We start from the raw sequence: 27,567 nt of genomic DNA on the forward strand, positions 1-27,567 counted from the left end.
GGTGGCATTCTTTAATTATTTATTTATTTATTCATTTATTCATTCATAACTGACAGCTTCGCGCTCCGTTCGTGCCCGGGCGGAAGAGGTGTTCCAATTCGGCTTAACTGTGACACACGCCCGCCCTCCTCCCCCGGAGCTTCCATTCGGTTAAACTTAGGGGCCGCTTGGCACCGCCCGTGCCCGGGGAAGGTGCTCCTCTTCGGCTTACTGTGACGCGAGCATGCCCGCCTCCTCCGGAGCTTCCATTCGGTTAAACTTAGGGGCCGCTTGGAACCGCCCGTGCCCGGCAAAGGTGCTCCTCTTCGGCTTACTGTGACGCGAGCATGCCCTCCTCCTCCGGAGCTTCCATTTGGTTAAACTTAGGGGCCGCTTGGAACCGCCCGTGCCCGGGGAAGGTGCTCCTCTTCGGCTTACTGTGACGCGAGCATGCCCTCCTCCTCCGGAGCTTCCATTCGGTTAAACTTAGGGGCCGCTTGGCACCGCCCGTGCCCGGGGACGGTGCTCCTCTACGGCTTAACTGCCACGCACGCCGGCCGGAGCCCTGGTACGGTCCGAACCGCGCGAAACGTCGCCACCGATCGTGTCCGGGGGAACGTGCTCTTCTTCGTCCACTCTCCTCTTCGCCCACGCTCTTCTTCGGCGCACGCCGGCCGTCTAACCGCTCCAGCGCCCCGTCGTGCCGCTCGGCGAAACTACAATGCCCCCGAATATTTTTTATACCCGCGAAGCACTGAACCCGCGAAAGGTGAACCGCGAAGTAGCGAGGGTTCACTGTATGTATAAGACCAAGACCTACAAAAAAGTCTCTTGGAGCAATGAGCTAGGTTTTACAGGAAGTCGGCCATTTTGAATTTACTTAAAAGGGGCGGGTCACCACAATGGACTTTGTGTAGAAATTATTATTGGGGCCCGAGCAGCGACCGCGGCGAGGTTCCTATTGTTTATGTAGAAATTATTATTAGGGCCCGAGCAGCGACCGCTACGAGGTCCCCATTGTTTTTGTGGAAATTATTATTATTATTATTATTAGGGCCCGAGCAGTGACCGCTGCGAGGTCCCTATTGTTTTTCTAGAAATTGTTATTAGGGCCCGAGCTGCGACGGCTGCGAGGTCCCTATTGTTTTTCTAGAAAATATTATTACTTTTATTATTATTATTATTATTATTAGGGCCTGAGCAGCGACCGCTGCGAAGTCCCTGTTGTTTTTGTAGAAATTATTATTATTATTATTTTTCCGATTGTACGATCGCATTTTTGACCCCCGAAACATGCACAAAAACTCACCAAACTTGGCAGTCTCATCGGGCATAGCGAGAAATTTGATATTTTAAACGTCTAATATGAACAGGAAGTGAGTTATGAATTTTTGAAAGTCCGACTTTTGCCCTTTTTTGCATGTTTACAGGGGTCATTCTTTTGCACCCTGATCCTAAAGGCTTCATCTGATTGCCTTAAAATTCTGTCTGTAGCATCTTAAGACCTGGGACAAACACTGGGGCTAAAATCTTTTGTTTCCGAAATACTATATGACGGGGGCGGGGCTTCAAAGTTTTCACTTAAGATTTCCTTCGCCGCAGTGGACAAAATGCTTAATAACTCTCCTGCACATGCTGCTAAAAATCCAAAACTTCACATGTACATAAAGAGTCGGTACCTGAAGACATCTATATGTTTATATTCTGTTATACACCTTGCGCCAATCAATATAATTTTTTACATTTTGACGTACTGCACGGTGCCCTTTTAACGAATCCGATTGAAAATTGGCTAGAAAAGACTCAAGACATTGATCTTACTCTATCCCTATTTTTGTGACTTTCCTTCGAAGGGCGTGGCTATTGCGGTGCCGCAGAGTCTGATTATTCTCCGTGGCAACAAAAGTTCCTGCAAAATGATTCAGATGATCCATCTTCTCAAAATTTTTCACATTTGAGGATATTCAGGCCCTGAAGACGGCTGCCAACTTATTTTTGATCGCAGTGGTAGCGCCACCAACTGGTTAAAACAAATACAAATTATTTTCGTTGATGTTTTTCTCCGGGCAGGTTCACAAAATCTACCTTATATTTGCTCGGATGAGTGTTTAGGCCTTGAGGATGTCACAATACGAAAGTCTTTCACCTTCTTCAGAGTGTCACATGATGGTGTCTTGTGACCCGTCTTTATCAGCTGATGTTCCATGAGGGCGTGACTTACCTGTCACAAGAATGAAGGCAAGTCACACCCCCCGCTGTCCGTTCACTCCGCCAAGATGCTGCTCTAGGTGGTAGAGAGGATGAAGGCTCCCTTGTCTCTGTTCATGGTTTTTATGCCTCGCTTGCAGATCTCAATGGCCTCTCTGATCCAGCGCTGTTGTTTGTTCTCTTCGGTGCGGATGACCCTGCCCTTCTCCCGGTCCATGATGTGGTTTTCCCTTTTGCAGTGGTCAGTGATTGCTGATTTGTAATGTTCATGTTGTGCTTGTTCTTTTCCTGCTCTGATTTTTCATTTTTTTGACAGGTAAGTCACACCCTCATGGAACATCAGCTGATAAAGACGGGTCTCAAGACACCATCATGCGACACTCTGAAGAAGGCGAAAGACTCGCCGAAACATGTCAGGTAAAAAATTAACCTAAAACATAATTGTCTGCTTTTAATGAATCAGTCAAATATCAATAATAAGAAGACAAAATGAACCTAATACAAATAAATGAATGCTTAATAACTCCCCTGCACATGCTCCTAAAAATCCAAACCTTCACCTGTAAATAAAATGTCCCGACCTGAAGACATCTTAATGTTATTATTTTGTTATACACACAGCGCCGCCAAGTGGAATCAAAAATTTGTTTTTATTTTAATTTTCACGTACTGCACGGTGCCCTTTTGACGAATCCGACTGAAAATTAGTCAGAAAAGACTCAAGACAATGATCTTACTCTCTGCCGAGTTTTGTGACGTTTTGGCAAAAGGCGTGGCAATTACGGTGCTGAAAATTCCGATTGTACTTTGTGGCAACAAAAGCTCCGGCAACATGACTCAGATGATCCTATCTTCTCGAAGTTGTACACATTTGAGGATACTTCAGCCCTGAAGATATCTACCAACTTATTTTTCATCGTAGTAGTAGCGCCACCAACTGGTAAAAGCTAATACAAGTTATTTTCTTGGATGTTTTTCTCCGTGCAACTCAACAAGGTCGCCCTCATATATGCTCGGAGGACTGTTTCGGCCATGAGGATGTCACAATACGAAATTCATCCTTTTTCGTGAAAAGTTGTGGGAGTGGCATTGCACTGTTTGGCAATAAAACAACGCTGATTATGAGGTTCTAAATATGAACGACAACTCGTGAAACTTGACACACACATCAGGCAGAGCAAATTTATAAATATTTTATACGTTAGTTGTGCAGCTTTTTTGAAATGGCTCGCCATGGCCCTCGAGAAATGTTCAAAAAAGCAGCCCTGGTTGAGTGTTTCACCTCGCTTTTTGTAAATTTTATGGAGTACAGTGAACCCTTGGTTATCGCGGTTAATGGGGACCGAGACCACCCGCGGAAACTGAAAATCCGCGGAGTAGCGGCGCACCATCAAAAATGCTTAAAAGAAAATACAATATATATAATAAATATATATATATATATATATATATATATATATATATATATATATATATATATATATATATATATATATATATATATATACGGGGGGAGAGAGAGAGAGAGAGAGAGAGAGAGTGAAATTAATGTTATAACAAAAAAACCAAATTATTATTAAAACGTATTATTTTTTTATTCCCCAGCCATTCTTTTTGTATTTATTTAATTACTCCGACTTTTACCTGCTGGTACGCCGTCCGGTGTGCCCTGTGAAATGAAAGGTGGCATTCTTTATTTATTTATTCTTTTATACATTCATAACTGACAGCTTCGCGCTCCGCTCGTGCCCGGGCGAAAGAGGTGCTCCAATTCGGCTTAACTGTGACACACACTCGCCCTCCTCCCCCGGAGCTTCCATTCGGTTAAACTTAGGGGCCGCTTGGCACCGCCCGTGCCCGGGGAAGGTGCTCCTCTTCGGCTTACTGTGACGCGAGCATGCCCTCCTCCTCCGGAGCTTCCATTCGGTTAAACTTAGGGGCCGCTTGGAACCGCCCGTGCCCGGGGAAGGTGCTCCTCTTCGGCTTACTGTGACGCGAGCATGCCCTCCTCCTCCGGAGCTTCCATTCGGTTAAACTTAGGGGCCGCTTGGCACCGCCCGTGCCCGGGGACGGTGCTCCTCTACGGCTTAACTGCCACGCACGCCGGCCGGAGCCCTGGTACGGTCCGAACCGCGCGAAACGTCGCCACCGATCGTGTCCGGGGGAACGTGCTCTTCTTCGTCCACTCTCCTCTTCGCCCACGCTCTTCTTCGGCGCACGCCGGCCGTCTAACCGCTCCAGCGCCCCGTCGTGCCGCTCGGCGAAACTACAATGCCCCCGAATATTTTTTATAACCGCGAAGCACTGAACCCGCGAAAGGTGAACCGCGAAGTAGCGAGGGTTCACTGTATGTATAAGACCAAGACCTACAAAAAAGTCTCTTGGAGCAATGAGCTAGGTTTTACAGGAAGTCGGCCATTTTGAATTTACTTAAAAGGGGCGGGTCACCACAATGGACTTTGTGTAGAAATTATTATTGGGGCCCGAGCAGCGACCGCGGCGAGGTTCCTATTGTTTATGTAGAAATTATTATTAGGGCCCGAGCAGCGACCGCTACGAGGTCCCCATTGTTTTTGTGGAAATTATTATTATTATTATTATTAGGGCCCGAGCAGTGACCGCTGCGAGGTCCCTATTGTTTTTCTAGAAATTGTTATTAGGGCCCAAGCTGCGACGGCTGCGAGGTCCCTATTGTTTTTGTAGAAAATATTATTACTTTTATTATTATTATTATTATTATTAGGGCCTGAGCAGCGACCGCTGCGAAGTCCCTATTGTTTTTGTAGAAATTATTATTATTATTATTTTTCCGATTGTTCGATTGCATTTTTGACCCCCGAAACATGCACAAAAATTCACCAAACTTGGCAGTCTCATCGGGCATGGCGAAAAATTTTATATTTTAACGTCTAATATGAACAGGAAGTGAGTTATGAATTTTTGAAAGTCCGACTTTTGCCCTTTTTTGCATGTTTACAGGGGTCATTCTTTTGCACCCTGATCCTAAAGGCTTCATCTGATTGCCTTAAAATTCTGTCTGTAGCATCTTAAGACCTGGGACAAACACTGGGGCTAAAACTTTTTGTTTCCGAAATACTATATGACGGGGGCGGGGCTTCGAAGTTTTCACTTAAGATTTCCTTCGCCGCAATGGACAAAATGCTTAATAACTCTCTTGCACATGCTGCTAAAAATCCAAAACTTCACATGTACATAAAGAGTCGGTACCTGAAGACATCTATATGTTTATATTCAGTTATACACCTTGCGCCAATCAATATCATTTTTTACATTTTGACGAACTGCACGGTGCCCTTTTAACGAATCCGATTGAAAATTGGCTAGAAAAGACTCAAGACATTGATCTTACTCTATCCCTATTTTTGTGACTTTCCTTCGAAGGGCGTGGCTATTACGGTGCCGCAGAGTCTGATTATTCTCCGTGGCAACAAAAGTTCCTGCAAAATGATTCAGATGATCCATCTTCTCGAAATTTTTCACATTTGAGGATATTCAGGCCCTGAAGACGGCTGCCAACTTATTTTTGATCGCAGTGGTAGCGCCACCAACTGGTTAAAACAAATACAAATTATTTTCGTTGATGTTTTTCTCCGGGCAGGTGAACAAAATCTACCTTATATTTGCTCGGATGAGTGTTTCAGCCTTGAGGATGTCACAATACGAAAGTCTTTCGCCTTCTTCAGAGTGTCACATGATGGTGTCTTGTGGCCCGTCTTTATCAGCTGATGTTCCATGAGGGCGTGACTTACCTGTCACAAGAATGAAGGCAAGTCACGCCCTCCGCTGTCCGTTCACTCCGCCAAGATGCTGGTCCAGGTGGTAGAGAGGATGAAGGCTCCCTTGTCTCTGTTCATGGTTTTTATGCCTCGCTTGCAGATCTCAATGGCCTCTCTGATCCAGCGCTGTTGTTTGTTCTCTTCTGTGCGGATGACCCTGCCCTTCTCCCGCTCCATGATGTGGTTTTCCCTTTTGCAGTGGTCAGTGATTGCTGATTTGTAATGTTCATGTTGTGCTTGTTCTTTTACTGCTCTGATTTTTCATTTTTTTGACAGGTAAGTCACACCCTCATGGAACATCAGCTGATAAAGACGGGTCTCAAGACACCATCATGCGACACTCTGAAGAAGGCGAAAGACTCGCCGAAACATGTCAGGTAAAAAATTTACCGAAAACATAATTGTCTGCTTTTAATGAATCTGTCAAATATCAATCATAAGAAGACAAAATGAACCTAATACAAATAAATGAATGCTTAATAACTCCCCTGCACATGCTCCTAAAAATCCAAACCTTCACCTGTAAATAAAATGTCCCGACCTGAAGACATCTTAATGTTATTATTTTGTTATACACACAGCGCCGCCAAGTGGAATCAAAAATTTGTTTTTATTTTAATTTTCACGTACTGCACCGTGCCCTTTTGACGAATCCGACTGAAAATTAGTCAGAAAAGACTCAAGACAATGATCTTACTCTCTGCCGAGTTTTGTGACGTTTTGGCAAAAGGCGTGGCTATTACGGTGCTGAAAAGTCCGATTGTACTTTGTGGCAACAAAAGCTCCGGCAACATGACTCAGATGATCCTATCTTCTCGAAGTTGTACACATTTGAGGATACTTCAGCCCTGAAGACATCTACCAACTTATTTTTCATCGTAGTAGTAGCGCCACCAACTGGTAAAAGCTAATACAAGTTATTTTCTTGGATGTTTTTCTCCGTGCAACTCAACAAGGTCGCCCTCATATATGCTCGGAGGACTGTTTCGGCCATGAGGATGTCACAATACGAAATTCATCCTTTTTCGTGAAAAGTTGTGGGAGTGGCATTGCACTGTTTGGCAATAAAACAACGCTGATTATGAGGTTCTAAATATGAACGACAACTCGTGAAACTTGACACACACATCAGGCAGAGCAAATTTATCAATATTTTATACGTTAGTTGTGCAGCTTTTTTGAAATGGCTCGCCATGGCCCTCGAGAAATATTCAAAAAAGCAGCCCTGGTTGAGTGTTTCACCTCGCTTTTTGTAAATTTTATGGAGTACAGTGAACCCTCGGTTATCGCGGTTAATGGGGACCGAGACCACCCGCGGAAACTGAAAATCCGCGAAGTAGCGGCGCACCTTCAAAAATGCTTAAAAGAAAATACAATATATATAATAAATATATATATATATATATATATATATATATATATATATACGGGGAGAGAGAGAGAGAGAGAGAGAGAGAGTGAAATTCATGTTATAACAAAAAAAACAAATTATTATTAAAACGTATTATTTTTTTATTCCCCAGCCATTCTTTTTGTATTTATTTAATTACTCCGACTTTTACCTGCTGGTACGCCGTCCGGTGTTCCCTGTGAAATGAAAGGTGGCATTCTTTAATTATTTATTTATTTATTCATTTATTCATTCATAACTGACAGCTTCGCGCTCCGTTCGTGCCCGGGCGGAAGAGGTGTTCCAATTCGGCTTAACTGTGACACACGCCCGCCCTCCTCCCCCGGAGCTTCCATTCGGTTAAACTTAGGGGCCGCTTGGCACCGCCCGTGCCCGGGGAAGGTGCTCCTCTTCGGCTTACTGTGACGCGAGCATGCCCGCCTCCTCCGGAGCTTCCATTCGGTTAAACTTAGGGGCCGCTTGGAACCGCCCGTGCCCGGCAAAGGTGCTCCTCTTCGGCTTACTGTGACGCGAGCATGCCCTCCTCCTCCGGAGCTTCCATTTGGTTAAACTTAGGGGCCGCTTGGAACCGCCCGTGCCCGGGGAAGGTGCTCCTCTTCGGCTTACTGTGACGCGAGCATGCCCTCCTCCTCCGGAGCTTCCATTCGGTTAAACTTAGGGGCCGCTTGGCACCGCCCGTGCCCGGGGACGGTGCTCCTCTACGGCTTAACTGCCACGCACGCCGGCCGGAGCCCTGGTACGGTCCGAACCGCGCGAAACGTCGCCACCGATCGTGTCCGGGGGAACGTGCTCTTCTTCGTCCACTCTCCTCTTCGCCCACGCTCTTCTTCGGCGCACGCCGGCCGTCTAACCGCTCCAGCGCCCCGTCGTGCCGCTCGGCGAAACTACAATGCCCCCGAATATTTTTTATACCCGCGAAGCACTGAACCCGCGAAAGGTGAACCGCGAAGTAGCGAGGGTTCACTGTATGTATAAGACCAAGACCTACAAAAAAGTCTCTTGGAGCAATGAGCTAGGTTTTACAGGAAGTCGGCCATTTTGAATTTACTTAAAAGGGGCGGGTCACCACAATGGACTTTGTGTAGAAATTATTATTGGGGCCCGAGCAGCGACCGCGGCGAGGTTCCTATTGTTTATGTAGAAATTATTATTAGGGCCCGAGCAGCGACCGCTACGAGGTCCCCATTGTTTTTGTGGAAATTATTATTATTATTATTATTAGGGCCCGAGCAGTGACCGCTGCGAGGTCCCTATTGTTTTTCTAGAAATTGTTATTAGGGCCCGAGCTGCGACGGCTGCGAGGTCCCTATTGTTTTTCTAGAAAATATTATTACTTTTATTATTATTATTATTATTATTAGGGCCTGAGCAGCGACCGCTGCGAAGTCCCTGTTGTTTTTGTAGAAATTATTATTATTATTATTTTTCCGATTGTACGATCGCATTTTTGACCCCCGAAACATGCACAAAAACTCACCAAACTTGGCAGTCTCATCGGGCATAGCGAGAAATTTGATATTTTAAACGTCTAATATGAACAGGAAGTGAGTTATGAATTTTTGAAAGTCCGACTTTTGCCCTTTTTTGCATGTTTACAGGGGTCATTCTTTTGCACCCTGATCCTAAAGGCTTCATCTGATTGCCTTAAAATTCTGTCTGTAGCATCTTAAGACCTGGGACAAACACTGGGGCTAAAATCTTTTGTTTCCGAAATACTATATGACGGGGGCGGGGCTTCAAAGTTTTCACTTAAGATTTCCTTCGCCGCAGTGGACAAAATGCTTAATAACTCTCCTGCACATGCTGCTAAAAATCCAAAACTTCACATGTACATAAAGAGTCGGTACCTGAAGACATCTATATGTTTATATTCTGTTATACACCTTGCGCCAATCAATATAATTTTTTACATTTTGACGTACTGCACGGTGCCCTTTTAACGAATCCGATTGAAAATTGGCTAGAAAAGACTCAAGACATTGATCTTACTCTATCCCTATTTTTGTGACTTTCCTTCGAAGGGCGTGGCTATTGCGGTGCCGCAGAGTCTGATTATTCTCCGTGGCAACAAAAGTTCCTGCAAAATGATTCAGATGATCCATCTTCTCAAAATTTTTCACATTTGAGGATATTCAGGCCCTGAAGACGGCTGCCAACTTATTTTTGATCGCAGTGGTAGCGCCACCAACTGGTTAAAACAAATACAAATTATTTTCTTTGATGTTTTTCTCCGGGCAGGTTCACAAAATCTACCTTATATTTGCTCGGATGAGTGTTTAGGCCTTGAGGATGTCACAATACGAAAGTCTTTCACCTTCTTCAGAGTGTCACATGATGGTGTCTTGTGACCCGTCTTTATCAGCTGATGTTCCATGAGGGCGTGACTTACCTGTCACAAGAATGAAGGCAAGTCACACCCCCCGCTGTCCGTTCACTCCGCCAAGATGCTGCTCTAGGTGGTAGAGAGGATGAAGGCTCCCTTGTCTCTGTTCATGGTTTTTATGCCTCGCTTGCAGATCTCAATGGCCTCTCTGATCCAGCGCTGTTGTTTGTTCTCTTCGTTGCGGATGACCCTGCCCTTCTCCCGGTCCATGATGTGGTTTTCCCTTTTGCAGTGGTCAGTGATTGCTGATTTGTAATGTTCATGTTGTGCTTGTTCTTTTCCTGCTCTGATTTTTCATTTTTTTGACAGGTAAGTCACACCCTCATGGAACATCAGCTGATAAAGACGGGTCTCAAGACACCATCATGCGACACTCTGAAGAAGGCGAAAGACTCGCCGAAACATGTCAGGTAAAAAATTAACCTAAAACATAATTGTCTGCTTTTAATGAATCAGTCAAATATCAATAATAAGAAGACAAAATGAACCTAATACAAATAAATGAATGCTTAATAACTCCCCTGCACATGCTCCTAAAAATCCAAACCTTCACCTGTAAATAAAATGTCCCGACCTGAAGACATCTTAATGTTATTATTTTGTTATACACACAGCGCCGCCAAGTGGAATCAAAAATTTGTTTTTATTTTAATTTTCACGTACTGCACGGTGCCCTTTTGACGAATCCGACTGAAAATTAGTCAGAAAAGACTCAAGACAATGATCTTACTCTCTGCCGAGTTTTGTGACGTTTTGGCAAAAGGCGTGGCAATTACGGTGCTGAAAATTCCGATTGTACTTTGTGGCAACAAAAGCTCCGGCAACATGACTCAGATGATCCTATCTTCTCGAAGTTGTACACATTTGAGGATACTTCAGCCCTGAAGATATCTACCAACTTATTTTTCATCGTAGTAGTAGCGCCACCAACTGGTAAAAGCTAATACAAGTTATTTTCTTGGATGTTTTTCTCCGTGCAACTCAACAAGGTCGCCCTCATATATGCTCGGAGGACTGTTTCGGCCATGAGGATGTCACAATACGAAATTCATCCTTTTTCGTGAAAAGTTGTGGGAGTGGCATTGCACTGTTTGGCAATAAAACAACGCTGATTATGAGGTTCTAAATATGAACGACAACTCGTGAAACTTGACACACACATCAGGCAGAGCAAATTTATAAATATTTTATACGTTAGTTGTGCAGCTTTTTTGAAATGGCTCGCCATGGCCCTCGAGAAATGTTCAAAAAAGCAGCCCTGGTTGAGTGTTTCACCTCGCTTTTTGTAAATTTTATGGAGTACAGTGAACCCTTGGTTATCGCGGTTAATGGGGACCGAGACCACCCGCGGAAACTGAAAATCCGCGGAGTAGCGGCGCACCATCAAAAATGCTTAAAAGAAAATACAATATATATAATAAATATATATATATATATATATATATATATATATATATATATATATATATATATATATATATATATATATATATATACGGGGGGAGAGAGAGAGAGAGAGAGAGAGAGAGTGAAATTAATGTTATAACAAAAAAACCAAATTATTATTAAAACGTATTATTTTTTTATTCCCCAGCCATTCTTTTTGTATTTATTTAATTACTCCGACTTTTACCTGCTGGTACGCCGTCCGGTGTGCCCTGTGAAATGAAAGGTGGCATTCTTTATTTATTTATTCTTTTATACATTCATAACTGACAGCTTCGCGCTCCGCTCGTGCCCGGGCGAAAGAGGTGCTCCAATTCGGCTTAACTGTGACACACACTCGCCCTCCTCCCCCGGAGCTTCCATTCGGTTAAACTTAGGGGCCGCTTGGCACCGCCCGTGCCCGGGGAAGGTGCTCCTCTTCGGCTTACTGTGACGCGAGCATGCCCTCCTCCTCCGGAGCTTCCATTCGGTTAAACTTAGGGGCCGCTTGGAACCGCCCGTGCCCGGGGAAGGTGCTCCTCTTCGGCTTACTGTGACGCGAGCATGCCCTCCTCCTCCGGAGCTTCCATTCGGTTAAACTTAGGGGCCGCTTGGCACCGCCCGTGCCCGGGGAAGGTTCTCCTCTACGGCTTAACTGCCACGCACGCCGGCCGGAGCTCTGGTACTGTCCGAACCGCGCGAAACGTCGCCACCGATCGTGTCCGGGGGAACGTGCTCTTCTTCGTCCACTCTCCTCTTCGCCCACGCTCTTCTTCGGCGCACGCCGGCCGTCTAACCGCTCCAGCACCCCGTCGTGCCGCTCGGCGAAACTACAATGCCCCCGAATATTTTTTAGACCCGCGAAACACTGAACCCGCGAAAGGTGAACCGCCAAGTAGCGAGGGTTCACTGTATGTATAAGACCAAGACCTACAAAAAAGTCTCTTGGAGCAATGAGCTAGGTTTTACAGGAAGTCGGCCATTTTGAATTTACTTAAAAGGGGGCGGGTCACCACAATGGACTTTGTGTAGAAATTATTATTGGGGCCCGAGCAGCGACCGCGGCGAGGTCCCTATTGTTTTTGTAGAAATTATTATTAGGGCCCGAGCAGCGACCGCTACGAGGTCCCCATTGTTTTTGTAGAAATTATTATTATTTTTATTATTATTATTATTAGGGCCCGAGCAGTGACCGCTGCGAGGTCCCTATTGTTTTTCTAGAAATTGTTATTAGGGCCCAAGCTGCGACGGCTGCGAGGTCCCTATTGTTTTTGTAGAAAATATTATTACTTTTATTATTATTATTATTATTATTAGGGCCTGAGCAGCGACCGCTGCGAAGTCCCTATTGTTTTTGTAGAAATTATTATTATTATTATTTTTCCGATTGTTCGATTGCATTTTTGACCCCCGAAACATGCACAAAAATTCACCAAACTTGGCAGTCTCATCGGGCATGGCGAAAAATTTTATATTTTAACGTCTAATATGAACAGGAAGTGAGTTATGAATTTTTGAAAGTCCGACTTTTGCCCTTTTTTGCATGTTTACAGGGGTCATTCTTTTGCACCCTGATCCTAAAGGTTTCATCTGATTGCCTTAAAATTCTGTCTGTAGCATCTTAAGACCTGGGACAAACACTGGGGCTAAAACTTTTTGTTTCCGAAATACTATATGACGGGGGCGGGGCTTCGAAGTTTTCACTTAAGATTTCCTTCGCCGCAATGGACAAAATGCTTAATAACTCTCTTGCACATGCTGCTAAAAATCCAAAACTTCACATGTACATAAAGAGTCGGTACCTGAAGACATCTATATGTTTATATTCAGTTATACACCTTGCGCCAATCAATATCATTTTTTACATTTTGACGAACTGCACGGTGCCCTTTTAACGAATCCGATTGAAAATTGGCTAGAAAAGACTCAAGACATTGATCTTACTCTATCCCTATTTTTGTGACTTTCCTTCGAAGGGCGTGGCTATTACGGTGCCGTAGAGTCTGATTATTCTCCGTGGCAACAAAAGTTCCTGCAAAATGATTCAGATGATCCATCTTCTCGAAATTTTTCACATTTGAGGATATTCAGGCCCTGAAGACGGCTGCCAACTTATTTTTGATCGCAGTGGTAGCGCCACCAACTGGTTAAAACAAATACAAATTATTTTCGTTGATGTTTTTCTCCGGGCAGGTGAACAAAATCTACCTTATATTTGCTCGGATGAGTGTTTCGGCCTTGAGGATGTCACAATACGAAAGTCTTTCGCCTTCTTGAGAGTGTCACATGATGGTGTCTTGTGGCCCGTCTTTATCAGCTGATGTTCCATGAGGGCGTGACTTACCTGTCACAAGAATGAAGGCAAGTCACGCCCCCCGCTGTCCGTTCACTCCGCCAAGATGCTGGTCCAGGTGGTAGAGAGGATGAAGGCTCCCTTGTCTCTGTTCATGGTTTTTATGCCTCGCTTGCAGATCTCAATGGCCTCTCTGATCCAGCGCTGTTGTTTGTTCTCTTCTGTGCGGATGACCCTGCCCTTCTCCCGGTCCATGATGTGGTTTTCCCTTTTGCAGTGGTCAGTGATTGCTGATTTGTAATGTTCATGTTGTGCTTGTTCTTTTACTGCTCTGATTTTTCATTTTTTTGACAGGTAAGTCACACCCTCATGGAACATCAGCTGATAAAGACGGGTCTCAAGACACCATCATGCGACACTCTGAAGAAGGCGAAAGACTCGCCGAAACATGTCAGGTAAAAAATTTACCGAAAACATAATTGTCTGCTTTTAATGAATCTGTCAAATATCAATCATAAGAAGACAAAATGAACCTAATACAAATAAATGAATGCTTAATAACTCCCCTGCACATGCTCCTAAAAATCCAAACCTTCACCTGTAAATAAAATGTCCCGACCTGAAGACATCTTAATGTTATTATTTTGTTATACACACAGCGCCGCCAAGTGGAATCAAAAATTTGTTTTTATTTTAATTTTCACGTACTGCACCGTGCCCTTTTGACGAATCCGACTGAAAATTAGTCAGAAAAGACTCAAGACAATGATCTTACTCTCTGCCGAGTTTTGTGACGTTTTGGCAAAAGGCGTGGCTATTACGGTGCTGAAAAGTCCGATTGTACTTTGTGGCAACAAAAGCTCCGCCAACATGACTCAGATGATCCTATCTTCTCGAAGTTGTACACATTTGAGGATACTTCAGCCCTGAAGACATCTACCAACTTATTTTTCATCGTAGTAGTAGCGCCACCAACTGGTAAAAGCTAATACAAGTTATTTTCTTGGATGTTTTTCTCCGTGCAACTCAACAAGGTCGCCCTCATATATGCTCGGAGGACTGTTTCGGCCATGAGGATGTCACAATACGAAATTCATCCTTTTTCGTGAAAAGTTGTGGGAGTGGCATTGCACTGTTTGGCAATAAAACAACGCTGATTATGAGGTTCTAAATATGAACGACAACTCGTGAAACTTGACACACACATCAGGCAGAGCAAATTTATCAATATTTTATACGTTAGTTGTGCAGCTTTTTTGAAATGGCTCGCCATGGCCCTCGAGAAATATTCAAAAAAGCAGCCCTGGTTGAGTGTTTCACCTCGCTTTTTGTAAATTTTATGGAGTACAGTGAACCCTCGGTTATCGCGGTTAATGGGGACCGAGACCACCCGCGGAAACTGAAAATCCGCGAAGTAGCGGCGCACCTTCAAAAATGCTTAAAAGAAAATACAATATATATAATAAATATATATATATATATATATATATATATATACGGGGAGAGAGAGAGAGAGAGTGAAATTCATGTTATAACAAAAAAAACAAATTATTATTAAAACGTATTATTTTTTTATTCCCCAGCCATTCTTTTTGTATTTATTTAATTACTCCGACTTTTACCTGCTGGTACGCCGTCCGGTGTTCCCTGTGAAATGAAAGGTGGCATTCTTTAATTATTTATTTATTTATTCATTTATTCATTCATAACTGACAGCTTCGCGCTCCGTTCGTGCCCGGGCGGAAGAGGTGTTCCAATTCGGCTTAACTGTGACACACGCCCGCCCTCCTCCCCCGGAGCTTCCATTCGGTTAAACTTAGGGGCCGCTTGGCACCGCCCGTGCCCGGGGAAGGTGCTCCTCTTCGGCTTACTGTGACGCGAGCATGCCCGCCTCCTCCGGAGCTTCCATTCGGTTAAACTTAGGGGCCGCTTGGAACCGCCCGTGCCCGGCAAAGGTGCTCCTCTTCGGCTTACTGTGACGCGAGCATGCCCTCCTCCTCCGGAGCTTCCATTTGGTTAAACTTAGGGGCCGCTTGGAACCGCCCGTGCCCGGGGAAGGTGCTCCTCTTCGGCTTACTGTGACGCGAGCATGCCCTCCTCCTCCGGAGCTTCCATTCGGTTAAACTTAGGGGCCGCTTGGCACCGCCCGTGCCCGGGGACGGTGCTCCTCTACGGCTTAACTGCCACGCACGCCGGCCGGAGCCCTGGTACGGTCCGAACCGCGCGAAACGTCGCCACCGATCGTGTCCGGGGGAACGTGCTCTTCTTCGTCCACTCTCCTCTTCGCCCACGCTCTTCTTCGGCGCACGCCGGCCGTCTAACCGCTCCAGCGCCCCGTCGTGCCGCTCGGCGAAACTACAATGCCCCCGAATATTTTTTATACCCGCGAAGCACTGAACCCGCGAAAGGTGAACCGCGAAGTAGCGAGGGTTCACTGTATGTATAAGACCAAGACCTACAAAAAAGTCTCTTGGAGCAATGAGCTAGGTTTTACAGGAAGTCGGCCATTTTGAATTTACTTAAAAGGGGCGGGTCACCACAATGGACTTTGTGTAGAAATTATTATTGGGGCCCGAGCAGCGACCGCGGCGAGGTTCCTATTGTTTATGTAGAAATTATTATTAGGGCCCGAGCAGCGACCGCTACGAGGTCCCCATTGTTTTTGTGGAAATTATTATTATTATTATTATTAGGGCCCGAGCAGTGACCGCTGCGAGGTCCCTATTGTTTTTCTAGAAATTGTTATTAGGGCCCAAGCTGCGACGGCTGCGAGGTCCCTATTGTTTTTGTAGAAAATATTATTACTTTTATTATTATTATTATTATTATTAGGGCCTGAGCAGCGACCGCTGCGAAGTCCCTATTGTTTTTGTAGAAATTATTATTATTATTATTTTTCCGATTGTTCGATTGCATTTTTGACCCCCGAAACATGCACAAAAATTCACCAAACTTGGCAGTCTCATCGGGCATGGCGAAAAATTTTATATTTTAACGTCTAATATGAACAGGAAGTGAGTTATGAATTTTTGAAAGTCCGACTTTTGCCCTTTTTTGCATGTTTACAGGGGTCATTCTTTTGCACCCTGATCCTAAAGGCTTCATCTGATTGCCTTAAAATTCTGTCTGTAGCATCTTAAGACCTGGGACAAACACTGGGGCTAAAACTTTTTGTTTCCGAAATACTATATGACGGGGGCGGGGCTTCGAAGTTTTCACTTAAGATTTCCTTCGCCGCAATGGACAAAATGCTTAATAACTCTCTTGCACATGCTGCTAAAAATCCAAAACTTCACATGTACATAAAGAGTCGGTACCTGAAGACATCTATATGTTTATATTCAGTTATACACCTTGCGCCAATCAATATCATTTTTTACATTTTGACGAACTGCACGGTGCCCTTTTAACGAATCCGATTGAAAATTGGCTAGAAAAGACTCAAGACATTGATCTTACTCTATCCCTATTTTTGTGACTTTCCTTCGAAGGGCGTGGCTATTACGGTGCCGCAGAGTCTGATTATTCTCCGTGGCAACAAAAGTTCCTGCAAAATGATTCAGATGATCCATCTTCTCGAAATTTTTCACATTTGAGGATATTCAGGCCCTGAAGACGGCTGCCAACTTATTTTTGATCGCAGTGGTAGCGCCACCAACTGGTTAAAACAAATACAAATTATTTTCGTTGATGTTTTTCTCCGGGCAGGTGAACAAAATCTACCTTATATTTGCTCGGATGAGTGTTTCAGCCTTGAGGATGTCACAATACGAAAGTCTTTCGCCTTCTTCAGAGTGTCACATGATGGTGTCTTGTGGCCCGTCTTTATCAGCTGATGTTCCATGAGGGCGTGACTTACCTGTCACAAGAATGAAGGCAAGTCACGCCCTCCGCTGTCCGTTCACTCCGCCAAGATGCTGGTCCAGGTGGTAGAGAGGATGAAGGCTCCCTTGTCTCTGTTCATGGTTTTTATGCCTCGCTTGCAGATCTCAATGGCCTCTCTGATCCAGCGCTGTTGTTTGTTCTCTTCTGTGCGGATGACCCTGCCCTTCTCCCGGTCCATGATGTGGTTTTCCCTTTTGCAGTGGTCAGTGATTGCTGATTTGTAATGTTCATGTTGTGCTTGTTCTTTTACTGCTCTGATTTTTCATTTTTTTGACAGGTAAGTCACACCCTCATGGAACATCAGCTGATAAAGACGGGTCTCAAGACACCATCATGCGACACTCTGAAGAAGGCGAAAGACTCGCCGAAACATGTCAGGTAAAAAATTTACCGAAAACATAATTGTCTGCTTTTAATGAATCTGTCAAATATCAATCATAAGAAGACAAAATGAACCTAATACAAATAAATGAATGCTTAATAACTCCCCTGCACATGCTCCTAAAAATCCAAACCTTCACCTGTAAATAAAATGTCCCGACCTGAAGACATCTTAATGTTATTATTTTGTTATACACACAGCGCCGCCAAGTGGAATCAAAAATTTGTTTTTATTTTAATTTTCACGTACTGCACCGTGCCCTTTTGACGAATCCGACTGAAAATTAGTCAGAAAAGACTCAAGACAATGATCTTACTCTCTGCCGAGTTTTGTGACGTTTTGGCAAAAGGCGTGGCTATTACGGTGCTGAAAAGTCCGATTGTACTTTGTGGCAACAAAAGCTCCGCCAACATGACTCAGATGATCCTATCTTCTCGAAGTTGTACACATTTGAGGATACTTCAGCCCTGAAGACATCTACCAACTTATTTTTCATCGTAGTAGTAGCGCCACCAACTGGTAAAAGCTAATACAAGTTATTTTCTTGGATGTTTTTCTCCGTGCAACTCAACAAGGTCGCCCTCATATATGCTCGGAGGACTGTTTCGGCCATGAGGATGTCACAATACGAAATTCATCCTTTTTCGTGAAAAGTTGTGGGAGTGGCATTGCACTGTTTGGCAATAAAACAACGCTGATTATGAGGTTCTAAATATGAACGACAACTCGTGAAACTTGACACACACATCAGGCAGAGCAAATTTATCAATATTTTATACGTTAGTTGTGCAGCTTTTTTGAAATGGCTCGCCATGGCCCTCGAGAAATATTCAAAAAAGCAGCCCTGGTTGAGTGTTTCACCTCGCTTTTTGTAAATTTTATGGAGTACAGTGAACCCTCGGTTATCGCGGTTAATGGGGACCGAGACCACCCGCGGAAACTGAAAATCCGCGAAGTAGCGGCGCACCTTCAAAAATGCTTAAAAGAAAATACAATATATATAATAAATATATATATATATATATATATATATATATATATATATACGGGGAGAGAGAGAGAGAGAGAGAGAGAGAGTGAAATTCATGTTATAACAAAAAAAACAAATTATTATTAAAACGTATTATTTTTTTATTCCCCAGCCATTCTTTTTGTATTTATTTAATTACTCCGACTTTTACCTGCTGGTACGCCGTCCGGTGTTCCCTGTGAAATGAAAGGTGGCATTCTTTAATTATTTATTTATTTATTCATTTATTCATTCATAACTGACAGCTTCGCGCTCCGTTCGTGCCCGGGCGGAAGAGGTGTTCCAATTCGGCTTAACTGTGACACACGCCCGCCCTCCTCCCCCGGAGCTTCCATTCGGTTAAACTTAGGGGCCGCTTGGCACCGCCCGTGCCCGGGGAAGGTGCTCCTCTTCGGCTTACTGTGACGCGAGCATGCCCGCCTCCTCCGGAGCTTCCATTCGGTTAAACTTAGGGGCCGCTTGGAACCGCCCGTGCCCGGCAAAGGTGCTCCTCTTCGGCTTACTGTGACGCGAGCATGCCCTCCTCCTCCGGAGCTTCCATTTGGTTAAACTTAGGGGCCGCTTGGAACCGCCCGTGCCCGGGGAAGGTGCTCCTCTTCGGCTTACTGTGACGCGAGCATGCCCTCCTCCTCCGGAGCTTCCATTCGGTTAAACTTAGGGGCCGCTTGGCACCGCCCGTGCCCGGGGACGGTGCTCCTCTACGGCTTAACTGCCACGCACGCCGGCCGGAGCCCTGGTACGGTCCGAACCGCGCGAAACGTCGCCACCGATCGTGTCCGGGGGAACGTGCTCTTCTTCGTCCACTCTCCTCTTCGCCCACGCTCTTCTTCGGCGCACGCCGGCCGTCTAACCGCTCCAGCGCCCCGTCGTGCCGCTCGGCGAAACTACAATGCCCCCGAATATTTTTTATACCCGCGAAGCACTGAACCCGCGAAAGGTGAACCGCGAAGTAGCGAGGGTTCACTGTATGTATAAGACCAAGACCTACAAAAAAGTCTCTTGGAGCAATGAGCTAGGTTTTACAGGAAGTCGGCCATTTTGAATTTACTTAAAAGGGGCGGGTCACCACAATGGACTTTGTGTAGAAATTATTATTGGGGCCCGAGCAGCGACCGCGGCGAGGTTCCTATTGTTTATGTAGAAATTATTATTAGGGCCCGAGCAGCGACCGCTACGAGGTCCCCATTGTTTTTGTGGAAATTATTATTATTATTATTATTAGGGCCCGAGCAGTGACCGCTGCGAGGTCCCTATTGTTTTTCTAGAAATTGTTATTAGGGCCCGAGCTGCGACGGCTGCGAGGTCCCTATTGTTTTTCTAGAAAATATTATTACTTTTATTATTATTATTATTATTATTAGGGCCTGAGCAGCGACCGCTGCGAAGTCCCTGTTGTTTTTGTAGAAATTATTATTATTATTATTTTTCCGATTGTACGATCGCATTTTTGACCCCCGAAACATGCACAAAAACTCACCAAACTTGGCAGTCTCATCGGGCATAGCGAGAAATTTGATATTTTAAACGTCTAATATGAACAGGAAGTGAGTTATGAATTTTTGAAAGTCCGACTTTTGCCCTTTTTTGCATGTTTACAGGGGTCATTCTTTTGCACCCTGATCCTAAAGGCTTCATCTGATTGCCTTAAAATTCTGTCTGTAGCATCTTAAGACCTGGGACAAACACTGGGGCTAAAATCTTTTGTTTCCGAAATACTATATGACGGGGGCGGGGCTTCAAAGTTTTCACTTAAGATTTCCTTCGCCGCAGTGGACAAAATGCTTAATAACTCTCCTGCACATGCTGCTAAAAATCCAAAACTTCACATGTACATAAAGAGTCGGTACCTGAAGACATCTATATGTTTATATTCTGTTATACACCTTGCGCCAATCAATATAATTTTTTACATTTTGACGTACTGCACGGTGCCCTTTTAACGAATCCGATTGAAAATTGGCTAGAAAAGACTCAAGACATTGATCTTACTCTATCCCTATTTTTGTGACTTTCCTTCGAAGGGCGTGGCTATTGCGGTGCCGCAGAGTCTGATTATTCTCCGTGGCAACAAAAGTTCCTGCAAAATGATTCAGATGATCCATCTTCTCAAAATTTTTCACATTTGAGGATATTCAGGCCCTGAAGACGGCTGCCAACTTATTTTTGATCGCAGTGGTAGCGCCACCAACTGGTTAAAACAAATACAAATTATTTTCGTTGATGTTTTTCTCCGGGCAGGTTCACAAAATCTACCTTATATTTGCTCGGATGAGTGTTTAGGCCTTGAGGATGTCACAATACGAAAGTCTTTCACCTTCTTCAGAGTGTCACATGATGGTGTCTTGTGACCCGTCTTTATCAGCTGATGTTCCATGAGGGCGTGACTTACCTGTCACAAGAATGAAGGCAAGTCACACCCCCCGCTGTCCGTTCACTCCGCCAAGATGCTGCTCTAGGTGGTAGAGAGGATGAAGGCTCCCTTGTCTCTGTTCATGGTTTTTATGCCTCGCTTGCAGATCTCAATGGCCTCTCTGATCCAGCGCTGTTGTTTGTTCTCTTCGGTGCGGATGACCCTGCCCTTCTCCCGGTCCATGATGTGGTTTTCCCTTTTGCAGTGGTCAGTGATTGCTGATTTGTAATGTTCATGTTGTGCTTGTTCTTTTCCTGCTCTGATTTTTCATTTTTTTGACAGGTAAGTCACACCCTCATGGAACATCAGCTGATAAAGACGGGTCTCAAGACACCATCATGCGACACTCTGAAGAAGGCGAAAGACTCGCCGAAACATGTCAGGTAAAAAATTAACCTAAAACATAATTGTCTGCTTTTAATGAATCAGTCAAATATCAATAATAAGAAGACAAAATGAACCTAATACAAATAAATGAATGCTTAATAACTCCCCTGCACATGCTCCTAAAAATCCAAACCTTCACCTGTAAATAAAATGTCCCGACCTGAAGACATCTTAATGTTATTATTTTGTTATACACACAGCGCCGCCAAGTGGAATCAAAAATTTGTTTTTATTTTAATTTTCACGTACTGCACGGTGCCCTTTTGACGAATCCGACTGAAAATTAGTCAGAAAAGACTCAAGACAATGATCTTACTCTCTGCCGAGTTTTGTGACGTTTTGGCAAAAGGCGTGGCAATTACGGTGCTGAAAATTCCGATTGTACTTTGTGGCAACAATAGCTCCGGCAACATGACTCAGATGATCCTATCTTCTCGAAGTTGTACACATTTGAGGATACTTCAGCCCTGAAGATATCTACCAACTTATTTTTCATCGTAGTAGTAGCGCCACCAACTGGTAAAAGCTAATACAAGTTATTTTCTTGGATGTTTTTCTCCGTGCAACTCAACAAGGTCGCCCTCATATATGCTCGGAGGACTGTTTCGGCCATGAGGATGTCACAATACGAAATTCATCCTTTTTCGTGAAAAGTTGTGGGAGTGGCATTGCACTGTTTGGCAATAAAACAACGCTGATTATGAGGTTCTAAATATGAACGACAACTCGTGAAACTTGACACACACATCAGGCAGAGCAAATTTATAAATATTTTATACGTTAGTTGTGCAGCTTTTTTGAAATGGCTCGCCATGGCCCTCGAGAAATGTTCAAAAAAGCAGCCCTGGTTGAGTGTTTCACCTCGCTTTTTGTAAATTTTATGGAGTACAGTGAACCCTTGGTTATCGCGGTTAATGGGGACCGAGACCACCCGCGGAAACTGAAAATCCGCGGAGTAGCGGCGCACCATCAAAAATGCTTAAAAGAAAATACAATATATATAATAAATATATATATATATATATATATATATATATATATATATATATATATATATATATATATATATATATATATATATATATATATATATATATATATATATATATATATATATATACGGGGGGAGAGAGAGAGAGAGAGAGAGAGAGAGTGAAATGAATGTTATAACAAAAAAACCAAATTATTATTAAAACGTATTATTTTTTTATTCCCCAGCCATTCTTTTTGTATTTATTTAATTACTCCGACTTTTACCTGCTGGTACGCCGTCCGGTGTGCCCTGTGAAATGAAAGGTGGCATTCTTTATTTATTTATTCTTTTATACATTCATAACTGACAGCTTCGCGCTCCGCTCGTGCCCGGGCGAAAGAGGTGCTCCAATTCGGCTTAACTGTGACACACACTCGCCCTCCTCCCCCGGAGCTTCCATTCGGTTAAACTTAGGGGCCGCTTGGCACCGCCCGTGCCCGGGGAAGGTGCTCCTCTTCGGCTTACTGTGACGCGAGCATGCCCTCCTCCTCCGGAGCTTCCATTCGGTTAAACTTAGGGGCCGCTTGGAACCGCCCGTGCCCGGGGAAGGTGCTCCTCTTCGGCTTACTGTGACGCGAGCATGCCCTCCTCCTCCGGAGCTTCCATTCGGTTAAACTTAGGGGCCGCTTGGCACCGCCCGTGCCCGGGGACGGTGCTCCTCTACGGCTTAACTGCCACGCACGCCGGCCGGAGCCCTGGTACGGTCCGAACCGCGCGAAACGTCGCCACCGATCGTGTCCGGGGGAACGTGCTCTTCTTCGTCCACTCTCCTCTTCGCCCACGCTCTTCTTCGGCGCACGCCGGCCGTCTAACCGCTCCAGCGCCCCGTCGTGCCGCTCGGCGAAACTACAATGCCCCCGAATATTTTTTATACCCGCGAAGCACTGAACCCGCGAAAGGTGAACCGCGAAGTAGCGAGGGTTCACTGTATGTATAAGACCAAGACCTACAAAAAAGTCTCTTGGAGCAATGAGCTAGGTTTTACAGGAAGTCGGCCATTTTGAATTTACTTAAAAGGGGCGGGTCACCACAATGGACTTTGTGTAGAAATTATTATTGGGGCCCGAGCAGCGACCGCGGCGAGGTTCCTATTGTTTATGTAGAAATTATTATTAGGGCCCGAGCAGCGACCGCTACGAGGTCCCCATTGTTTTTGTGGAAATTATTATTATTATTATTATTAGGGCCCGAGCAGTGACCGCTGCGAGGTCCCTATTGTTTTTCTAGAAATTGTTATTAGGGTCCAAGCTGCGACGGCTGCGAGGTCCCTATTGTTTTTGTAGAAAATATTATTACTTTTATTATTATTATTATTATTATTAGGGCCTGAGCAGCGACCGCTGCGAAGTCCCTATTGTTTTTGTAGAAATTATTATTATTATTATTTTTCCGATTGTTCGATTGCATTTTTGACCCCCGAAACATGCACAAAAATTCACCAAACTTGGCAGTCTCATCGGGCATGGCGAAAAATTTTATATTTTAACGTCTAATATGAACAGGAAGTGAGTTATGAATTTTTGAAAGTCCGACTTTTGCCCTTTTTTGCATGTTTACAGGGGTCATTCTTTTGCACCCTGATCCTAAAGGCTTCATCTGATTGCCTTAAAATTCTGTCTGTAGCATCTTAAGACCTGGGACAAACACTGGGGCTAAAACTTTTTGTTTCCGAAATACTATATGACGGGGGCGGGGCTTCGAAGTTTTCACTTAAGATTTCCTTCGCCGCAATGGCCAAAATGCTTAATAACTCTCTTGCACATGCTGCTAAAAATCCAAAACTTCACATGTACATAAAGAGTCGGTACCTGAAGACATCTATATGTTTATATTCAGTTATACACCTTGCGCCAATCAATATCATTTTTTACATTTTGACGAACTGCACGGTGCCCTTTTAACGAATCCGATTGAAAATTGGCTAGAAAAGACTCAAGACATTGATCTTACTCTATCCCTATTTTTGTGACTTTCCTTCGAAGGGCGTGGCTATTACGGTGCCGCAGAGTCTGATTATTCTCCGTGGCAACAAAAGTTCCTGCAAAATGATTCAGATGATCCATCTTCTCGAAATTTTTCACATTTGAGGATATTCAGGCCCTGAAGACGGCTGCCAACTTATTTTTGATCGCAGTGGTAGCGCCACCAACTGGTTAAAACAAATACAAATTATTTTCGTTGATGTTTTTCTCCGGGCAGGTGAACAAAATCTACCTTATATTTGCTCGGATGAGTGTTTCAGCCTTGAGGATGTCACAATACGAAAGTCTTTCGCCTTCTTAAGAGTGTCACATGATGGTGTCTTGTGGCCCGTCTTTATCAGCTGATGTTCCATGAGGGCGTGACTTACCTGTCACAAGAATGAAGGCAAGTCACGCCCTCCGCTGTCCGTTCACTCCGCCAAGATGCTGGTCCAGGTGGTAGAGAGGATGAAGGCTCCCTTGTCTCTGTTCATGGTTTTTATGCCTCGCTTGCAGATCTCAATGGCCTCTCTGATCCAGCGCTGTTGTTTGTTCTCTTCTGTGCGGATGACCCTGCCCTTCTCCCGGTCCATGATGTGGTTTTCCCTTTTGCAGTGGTCAGTGATTGCTGATTTGTAATGTTCATGTTGTGCTTGTTCTTTTACTGCTCTGATTTTTCATTTTTTTGACAGGTAAGTCACACCCTCATGGAACATCAGCTGATAAAGACGGGTCTCAAGACACCATCATGCGACACTCTGAAGAAGGCGAAAGACTCGCCGAAACATGTCAGGTAAAAAATTTACCGAAAACATAATTGTCTGCTTTTAATGAATCTGTCAAATATCAATCATAAGAAGACAAAATGAACCTAATACAAATAAATGAATGCTTAATAACTCCCCTGCACATGCTCCTAAAAATCCAAACCTTCACCTGTAAATAAAATGTCCCGACCTGAAGACATCTTAATGTTATTATTTTGTTATACACACAGCGCCGCCAAGTGGAATCAAAAATTTGTTTTTATTTTAATTTTCACGTACTGCACCGTGCCCTTTTGACGAATCCGACTGAAAATTAGTCAGAAAAGACTCAAGACAATGATCTTACTCTCTGCCGAGTTTTGTGACGTTTTGGCAAAAGGCGTGGCTATTACGGTGCTGAAAAGTCCGATTGTACTTTGTGGCAACAAAAGCTCCGCCAACATGACTCAGATGATCCTATCTTCTCGAAGTTGTACACATTTGAGGATACTTCAGCCCTGAAGACATCTACCAACTTATTTTTCATCGTAGTAGTAGCGCCACCAACTGGTAAAAGCTAATACAAGTTATTTTCTTGGATGTTTTTCTCCGTGCAACTCAACAAGGTCGCCCTCATATATGCTCGGAGGACTGTTTCGGCCATGAGGATGTCACAATACGAAATTCATCCTTTTTCGTGAAAAGTTGTGGGAGTGGCATTGCACTGTTTGGCAATAAAACAACGCTGATTATGAGGTTCTAAATATGAACGACAACTCGTGAAACTTGACACACACATCAGGCAGAGCAAATTTATCAATATTTTATACGTTAGTTGTGCAGCTTTTTTGAAATGGCTCGCCATGGCCCTCGAGAAATATTCAAAAAAGCAGCCCTGGTTGAGTGTTTCACCTCGCTTTTTGTAAATTTTATGGAGTACAGTGAACCCTCGGTTATCGCGGTTAATGGGGACCGAGACCACCCGCGGAAACTGAAAATCCGCGAAGTAGCGGCGCACCTTCAAAAATGCTTAAAAGAAAATACAATATATATAATAAATATATATATATATATATATATATATATATACGGGGAGAGAGAGAGAGAGAGAGAGAGAGAGTGAAATTCATGTTATAACAAAAAAAACAAATTATTATTAAAACGTATTATTTTTTTATTCCCCAGCCATTCTTTTTGTATTTATTTAATTACTCCGACTTTTACCTGCTGGTACGCCGTCCGGTGTTCCCTGTGAAATGAAAGGTGGCATTCTTTAATTATTTATTTATTTATTCATTTATTCATTCATAACTGACAGCTTCGCGCTCCGTTCGTGCCCGGGCGGAAGAGGTGTTCCAATTCGGCTTAACTGTGACACACGCCCGCCCTCCTCCCCCGGAGCTTCCATTCGGTTAAACTTAGGGGCCGCTTGGCACCGCCCGTGCCCGGGGAAGGTGCTCCTCTTCGGCTTACTGTGACGCGAGCATGCCCGCCTCCTCCGGAGCTTCCATTCGGTTAAACTTAGGGGCCGCTTGGAACCGCCCGTGCCCGGCAAAGGTGCTCCTCTTCGGCTTACTGTGACGCGAGCATGCCCTCCTCCTCCGGAGCTTCCATTTGGTTAAACTTAGGGGCCGCTTGGAACCGCCCGTGCCCGGGGAAGGTGCTCCTCTTCGGCTTACTGTGACGCGAGCATGCCCTCCTCCTCCGGAGCTTCCATTCGGTTAAACTTAGGGGCCGCTTGGCACCGCCCGTGCCCGGGGACGGTGCTCCTCTACGGCTTAACTGCCACGCACGCCGGCCGGAGCCCTGGTACGGTCCGAACCGCGCGAAACGTCGCCACCGATCGTGTCCGGGGGAACGTGCTCTTCTTCGTCCACTCTCCTCTTCGCCCACGCTCTTCTTCGGCGCACGCCGGCCGTCTAACCGCTCCAGCGCCCCGTCGTGCCGCTCGGCGAAACTACAATGCCCCCGAATATTTTTTATACCCGCGAAGCACTGAACCCGCGAAAGGTGAACCGCGAAGTAGCGAGGGTTCACTGTATGTATAAGACCAAGACCTACAAAAAAGTCTCTTGGAGCAATGAGCTAGGTTTTACAGGAAGTCGGCCATTTTGAATTTACTTAAAAGGGGCGGGTCACCACAATGGACTTTGTGTAGAAATTATTATTGGGGCCCGAGCAGCGACCGCGGCGAGGTTCCTATTGTTTATGTAGAAATTATTATTAGGGCCCGAGCA

The sequence above is a fragment of the Idiotropiscis lumnitzeri genome, unplaced genomic scaffold (assembly GCF_059441095.1).
Source record: "Idiotropiscis lumnitzeri isolate Australia: NSW breed Sydney's pygmy pipehorse unplaced genomic scaffold, RoL_Ilum_1.0 HiC_scaffold_43, whole genome shotgun sequence".
Taxonomy (NCBI): Eukaryota; Metazoa; Chordata; class Actinopteri; order Syngnathiformes; family Syngnathidae; genus Idiotropiscis; species Idiotropiscis lumnitzeri.